This window comes from Arachis stenosperma, unplaced genomic scaffold, assembly GCF_014773155.1.
Source record: "Arachis stenosperma cultivar V10309 unplaced genomic scaffold, arast.V10309.gnm1.PFL2 arast.V10309.gnm1.Scaffold_100025, whole genome shotgun sequence".
Classification (NCBI taxonomy): Eukaryota; Viridiplantae; Streptophyta; class Magnoliopsida; order Fabales; family Fabaceae; genus Arachis; species Arachis stenosperma.
Genome location: NW_026651369.1, coordinates 1,903,298 through 1,909,871, shown reverse-complemented (window position 1 = coordinate 1,909,871; position 6,574 = coordinate 1,903,298). Strand labels below are relative to the sequence as shown.

Sequence of the window (6,574 nt, the reverse complement as noted above, 5' to 3'; positions counted from 1 at the left end):
CCATGATATACATAAGTATCACTATCTTTATCTTTATGTTATTTTCGTTCATCACCATATACATTTGAGTTTGCCTGACTAAGATTTACAAGATGACCATAGCTTGCTTCAATGCTAACAATCTCCGTGGGATCGACCCTTACTCGCGTAAGGTATTACTTGGACGACCCAGTGCACTTGCTGGTTAGTTGTGCGAAGTTGTGTAATGCCATGGAATTGAACCACCAAGTCTTTTGGAGTTCATGACCAGGGATTATGAGAGTTGTGAAAAGTATTGTTCACAATTTCGCGCACCAAGTTTTGGCGCCGTTGCCGGGATTGTTCAAGTTTTGAGCAAGCTTTGGTAACAATGCCTGGGATTGTTCAGTTTGGACAACTGAAGGTTCATCTTGTTGCTTAGATTAGGTATTTATTTTTTTTTGAAATTCTTGAAGATGAATCGTAGAGTTTCATGATGATTTGTTGAAATCTGGCTGGCTGAGAAGCCATGTCTAATCTGATTGGACCGAGGTTTCAACTTATCACCACAAGAGCTTGTGGATTTTTATCAATCTTGCTTTGGAGCAGTGATCTGCTAAGGCTTGGCTGACCTTTGGTCATGTCTAGTGTTTTGGACCGAAGCTTTCTTTGAAAGCTTGGCTGGCTGTGAAGCCATGTCTAATTCCTGGACCGGAGTCTTAGACTAGCATTGCACTGATTCCTGGAATTCTCATTAAGAATTTTGATATCTTTTTCCACTTAATTTTCGAAAAACACAAAAAAATCAAAAAAATCATAAAATCCAAAAATATTTGATGTTTCTTGCTTAAAGTCTAGTGTCTCATCTTAAGTTGGTGTCAATAGCATGCATTCATTCATGTGTCTTAAGGGTCTTCAAGTAATTCTTGATGATTTCTTACTCTGATCTTTGAATTCTTTTGGCTTGAGTGTTTATGTGTCTCATATAGTGTTAGTAGTGTACAAACTGCTAAGTTGGTGTCTTGCATGCATTGTTATTTGATTCTTATTGCATTTTGATTATTAAAAATCCAAAAATACTTTTAATTTGTGTCTTTTCAAGTCAATGATACAAAGAATTGAAGATTCAGAACATACTGCAGAGGAATTATACAGAAAAAGCTGAGCATTCAAAAATGCCCAGTGAAGAAGGCAGACGGCGTTTAAACGCCAGCCAGGGTACCTGGTTGGGCGTTTAACGCCCAAAGAGGTAGCATTTTGGGCGTTAAACGCCAGAATGTATACCATTCTGGGCGTTTAACGCCAGGATGGTGCTAGGGGGAAGATTTTGTTTTCAAAATCAAATTTTTTTCAAGTTTTCAAAGTTTTTCAAAATCAAATCTTTTTCAAATCATATCTTTTCAATCAAATGTTTTCAAAATCAATTTCTTTCCTTTTTCAAAGATACTTACTAACAATAATGATTTGATTGAACATTTTTTGCCTTTTTTTTTGTTGAGGAAGGTTTTATGTTTGAATCATATCTTTTCTTGTTAGGCAAGTCATTAATTTTCAAAATCAAATCTTTTAAAATTGTTTTCAAAACATATCTTTTAAAATTGTTTTCAAATCATATCTTCTCAATCACATATCCTTAAAACTAATCATATCTTCTTAACCACATCTATTTCAAAATAGTTTTCAATCAAATCTTTCTAATTTCTAATTTCAAAATCTTTTTCAAAAATCACTTGATTTCTTTTCCACTTTCAATTTTCGAAATCAATTAAGTGTTTTTCAAAATGTTTTCAAAATCTTTTGATTGAATTTTCGAAAATTCTCTTCCCCCCTTCTCACATCCTTCTATTTATGGAGTACCACTCCTTCTTAATGCACAATTCGAACCTTATCTAATTAAAGTTCGAATTATTCTTCTCCTTCTTCTTTCTATTTCTCTTTCCTCTGACACTTCAAGGAATCTCTATACTGTGACATAGAGGATTCCACATTTTCTTTTTCTCTCTCTTTCATATGAGCAGGAGCAGAGACAAAGGCATTCTTGTTGAAACTGATCCTGAACCTGAAAGGACCTTGAAGAGAAAGCTAAGAGAAGCCAAAGCACAACTCTCTTTAGAGGACCTGACCGAATTCTTCAAAGAAGAAGAAGACATGGCAGCCGAAAACAACAACAATGCCAACAATGCAAGGAAGGTGCTGGGTGACTTCACTGCACCTACTCCTGATTTCTATGGGAGAAGCATCTCTATCCCTGCCATTGGAGCAAACAACTTTGAGCTTAAGCCTCAATTAGTTTCTCTAATGCAACAGAATTGCAAGTTCCATGGACTTCCAATGGAAGATCCTCATCAGTTCTTAGCTGAATTCTTGCAAATCTGTGACACAGTCAAGACTAATGGGGTTAACCCTGAGGTCTACAGACTGATGCTATTCCTTTTGCTGTAAGAGACAGAGCTAGAACATGGTTGGACTCTCAACCTAAAGAAAGCCTGGACTCTTGGGAAAAGCTAGTCAATGCCTTCTTGGCAAAGTTCTTTCCACCTCAAAAATTGAGTAAACTTAGAGTGGAAGTCCAAACCTTCAGACAGAAGGATGGAGAATCCCTCTATGAAGCTTGGGAAAGATACAAACAATTAATCAGAAAATGTCCTTCAGACATGCTTTCTGAATGGAGCATCATAGGTATTTTCTATGATGGTCTCTCTGAACTATCCAAGATGTCTTTGGATAGCTCTGCTGGAGGATCTCTTCATCTGAAGAAGACGCCTGCAGAAGCTCAAGAGCCGATTGAAATGGTTGCAAATAACCAATTCATGTACACTTCTGAAAGGAATCCTGTGAACAATGGGACTAGTCAGAAGAAAGGAGTTCTTGAGATTGACACTCTGAATGCCATTTTGGCTCAGAACAAGATATTGACTCAACAAGTCAATTTGATTTCTCAAAGTCTGTCTGGAATGCAAAATGCACCTGGCAGTACTAAGGAAGCTTCATCTGAGGAAGAAGCTTATGATCCTGAGAACCCTTCATGGAAGACGTGAATTACCTAGGAGAACCCTATGGAAACACCTATAATTCTTCATGGAGAAATCACCCAACTTTCACATGGAAGAATCAAGAGAGACCTCAACAAGGTTTCAATAACAATAATGGTGGAAGAAACAGGCTTGGCACCAACAAGCCTTTTCCATCATCTTCTCAGCAACAGACAGAGAGTTCTAAGCATAATACCTCTGACTTAGCAACAATGGTCTCTGATCTAATCAAAACCACTCAAAGTTTCATGAATGAAACAAGGTCCTCCATTAGGAATTTGGAAGGACAAGTGGGACAGCTGAGCAAGAAAATTACTGAACTCCCTCCTAGTACTCTCCCAAGTAATACAGAAGAAAATCCAAAAGGAGAGTGCAAAGCCATAACCATGGCCGAATATGGAGAGGAAAGAGAGGAGGTGGACGCCACTGAGGAAGACCCCAATGGGCGTGCACCAATCTCCTCTGAGTTCCTCAATGAGGAACAATGGGAATCTGAGGCTCAAATGAGACCATAGAGATTCCATTGGACTTACTTCTGCCATTCATGAGCTCTGATGAGTATTCTTCCTCTGAAGAGGATGAGTATGTCACTGAAGAGCAAGTTGCTAAATACCTTGGAGCAATCATGAAGCTAAATGACAAGTTATTTGGAAATGAGACTTGGGAGGATGAACCACCTTTGCTCACCAAAGAACTGGATGACTTGTCTAGGCAGAAACTGCCTCAAAAGAGGCAGGATCCTGGGAAGTTTTCTATACCTTGTACCATAGGCACCATGACCTTCAAGAAGGCCTTGTGTGACTTAGGGTCAAGTGTAAACCTCATGCCCCTCTCTGTAATGGAGAAATTAGGGATCTTTGAGGTGCAAGCTGCAAAAATCTCACTAGAGATGGCAGACAACTCCAGAAAACAAGCCTATGGACTTGTAGAGGATGTTCTGGTAAAAGTTGAAGACCATTACATCCCTACTGACTTCATAGTCCTAGAGACTGGGAAGTGCATGGATGAATCCATCATCCTTGGCAGACCCTTCCTAGCCACAGCAAGGCTGTGATTGATGTTGATAGAGGAGAGTTGATCATTCAAGTGAATGAAAAATCCTTGGTGTTTAAGGCCCAAGGACATCCCTCTATCATCATGGAGAGGAAGCATGAAGAGCTTCTCTCAAATCAGAGACAAACAGAGCCCCCACAGTCAAACTCTAAGTTTGGTGTTGGGAGGCCACAACCAAACTCTAAGTTTGGTGTTGAACCCCCACATTCAAACTCTAAGTTTGGTGTTGGGAGGTTCCAACATTGCTCTGATCATTTGTGAGGCTCCATGAGAGCCATCTGTCAAGCTACTGACATTAAAGAAGCGCTTGTTGGGAGGCAACCCAATGTTTTATAGTTAACTATTTTCTATTGTTATTTTATCTTTTTTGTAGGTTGATGATCATAAGAAGTCACAAAAACAATGAAAAAAGCAAAAACAGAATGAAAAACAGGAAGAAAACAGCACACCCTGGAGGAGAAGAAGCTGGCGTTCAAACGCCAGTAATGCTAGCTGTTGGGCGTTTAACGCCCAGTCTGGCACCATTCTGGGCGTTTAACGCCAGAAAGGGGCACCAGACTGGCGTTAAACGCCAGTAAAGGGCAACAACCTGGCGTTAAACGCCAGGAATGGGCACCAGCCCGGCGTTTAACGCCAGAAATGGCTCAAAACGTGAATTTTGATGCCACTTGGTGCAGGGATGACTTTTCCTTGACACCACAGGATCTGTGGACCCCACAGGACCCCACCACCACTCTCTCTCTTCTTCCCCCACTCACCAATCACCTCAAAACCTCTTCCCCAAAAACCCTTCACCTATCAAATCCCATCTTTCTCTTCACACTCACATCCATCCTTCATAAATCCCCACCAACCTCACCCTTCAAATTCAAACCACTTTCCCTCCCAAACCCACCCATAATGGCCGAACCCTTACTCCCCCTCTCTCCTATATATACCCTTCTTCAACCCTTCATTTTCACACAACCTAAACACCCCTTCTTTCCCTTCTTGGCCGAACACACCACCTTCTCCCTCTTCCTCATTTCTTCTTCTTCTACTCTCTTCTTTCTTCTTTTGCTCGAGGACGAGCAAACATTTTAAGTTTGGTGTGGTAAAAGCATTGCTTTTTCATAACCATTATGGCATCCAAGGCCGGAGAAACCTCTAGAAAGAGGAAAGGAAAGGCAAAAGCTTCCACCTCCGAGTCATGGGAGATGGATAGATTCCTCTCAAGTGTGCATCAAGTCCACTTCTATGAAGTTGTGGCCTTGAAGAAGGTGATCCCCGAGGTCCCCTTTTCACTCAAAAAGGGTGAATATCCGGAGATCCGCCATGAGATCCGAAGAAGAGGTTGGGAAGTACTCACCAACCCCATTCAACAAGTCGAAATCTTGATGGTTCAAGAGTTCTATGCCAATGCATGGATCACAAAGAACCATAACCAAAGTGTGAACCCGAATCCAAAGAATTATCTCACTATGGTTTGGGGGAAATACTTGGATTTTAGTCCGGAGAGTGTGAGGGTGGCGTTCAACTTGCCTATGATGCAAGGAGATGAGCATCCTTATACAAGAAGGGTCAACTTTGATCAAAGGTTGGACCAAGCCCATCACCAAGAAAAGGATGGAGTACACAAGAGACCCCTCTCATCAAGAGATCCCTGAGATGCCTCAAGGGATGCACTTTCCTCCATAAAATTATTGGGAGCAACTAAACACCTCCCTAGGAGAGTTGAGTTCCAACATGGGACAACTAAGGGTGGAGCATCAAGAACACTCCATCATCCTTCATGAAATTAGAGAAGACCAAAGAATCATGAGGGAGGAGCAACAAAGACAAGGAAGAGACATTGAGGAGCTCAAGCACTCCATAGGATCTTCAAGAGGAAGAAAGAGCCGCCATCACTAAGGTGGACCCGTTCTTTGATTTCCTTGTTCTTTATTCTTCTGTTTTTCGAATTTTATGCTTATGTTTATCCATGTTTGTGTCTTGTGATCATTAGTGTCTTAGTGTCTATGCCTTAAAGTTATGAATGTCCTATGAATCCATCACCTTTCTTGAATAAAAAACGTGCTTAATTGAAAAAGAAAAGAATTGCATGAATTCTGAATTTTATAGTAGTTTAATTAATTTGATGTGGTGGCAACACTTTTGTTCTCTGAATGTATGCTTGAACAGTGCATATGTCTTTTGAAATTGTGGTTCATGAATATTGGCTCTTGAAAGAATGATGAAAAAGGAGACATGTTACTGAGGATCTGAAAAATCATTAAAAATGATTCTTGAAGCAAGAAAAAGAAGGAAGCAAACGAAAAAAAAAAACCGAAAAAAAAGAAAAAAAAAAGAGAAGAAAGAAAAAGAAAGAAATAAAGTTGTGATCCAAGGCAATAAGAGTGTGCTTAAGAACCCTGGACACCTCTAATTGGGGACTTTAGCAAAGCTGAGTCACAATCTGAAAAGGTTCACCCAATTATGTGTCTGTGCATGTATGTATCCGGTGGTAATACTGGAAGACAGAGTGCTTTGGGCCACAGCCAAGACTCAATAAA

General features: G+C 40.3%; 1 non-coding gene across 1 annotated transcript; it reads right to left on the bottom strand.

The window, feature by feature from the left end:
• Positions 1–2,510: 2,510 nt before the first annotated feature.
• LOC130959915 (small nucleolar RNA R71) lies at positions 2,511–2,619 on the bottom strand. The gene has a single exon (XR_009078905.1). It is a non-coding gene; the product is annotated as a small nucleolar RNA R71 (small nucleolar RNA).
• Positions 2,620–6,574: the final 3,955 nt, after the last annotated feature.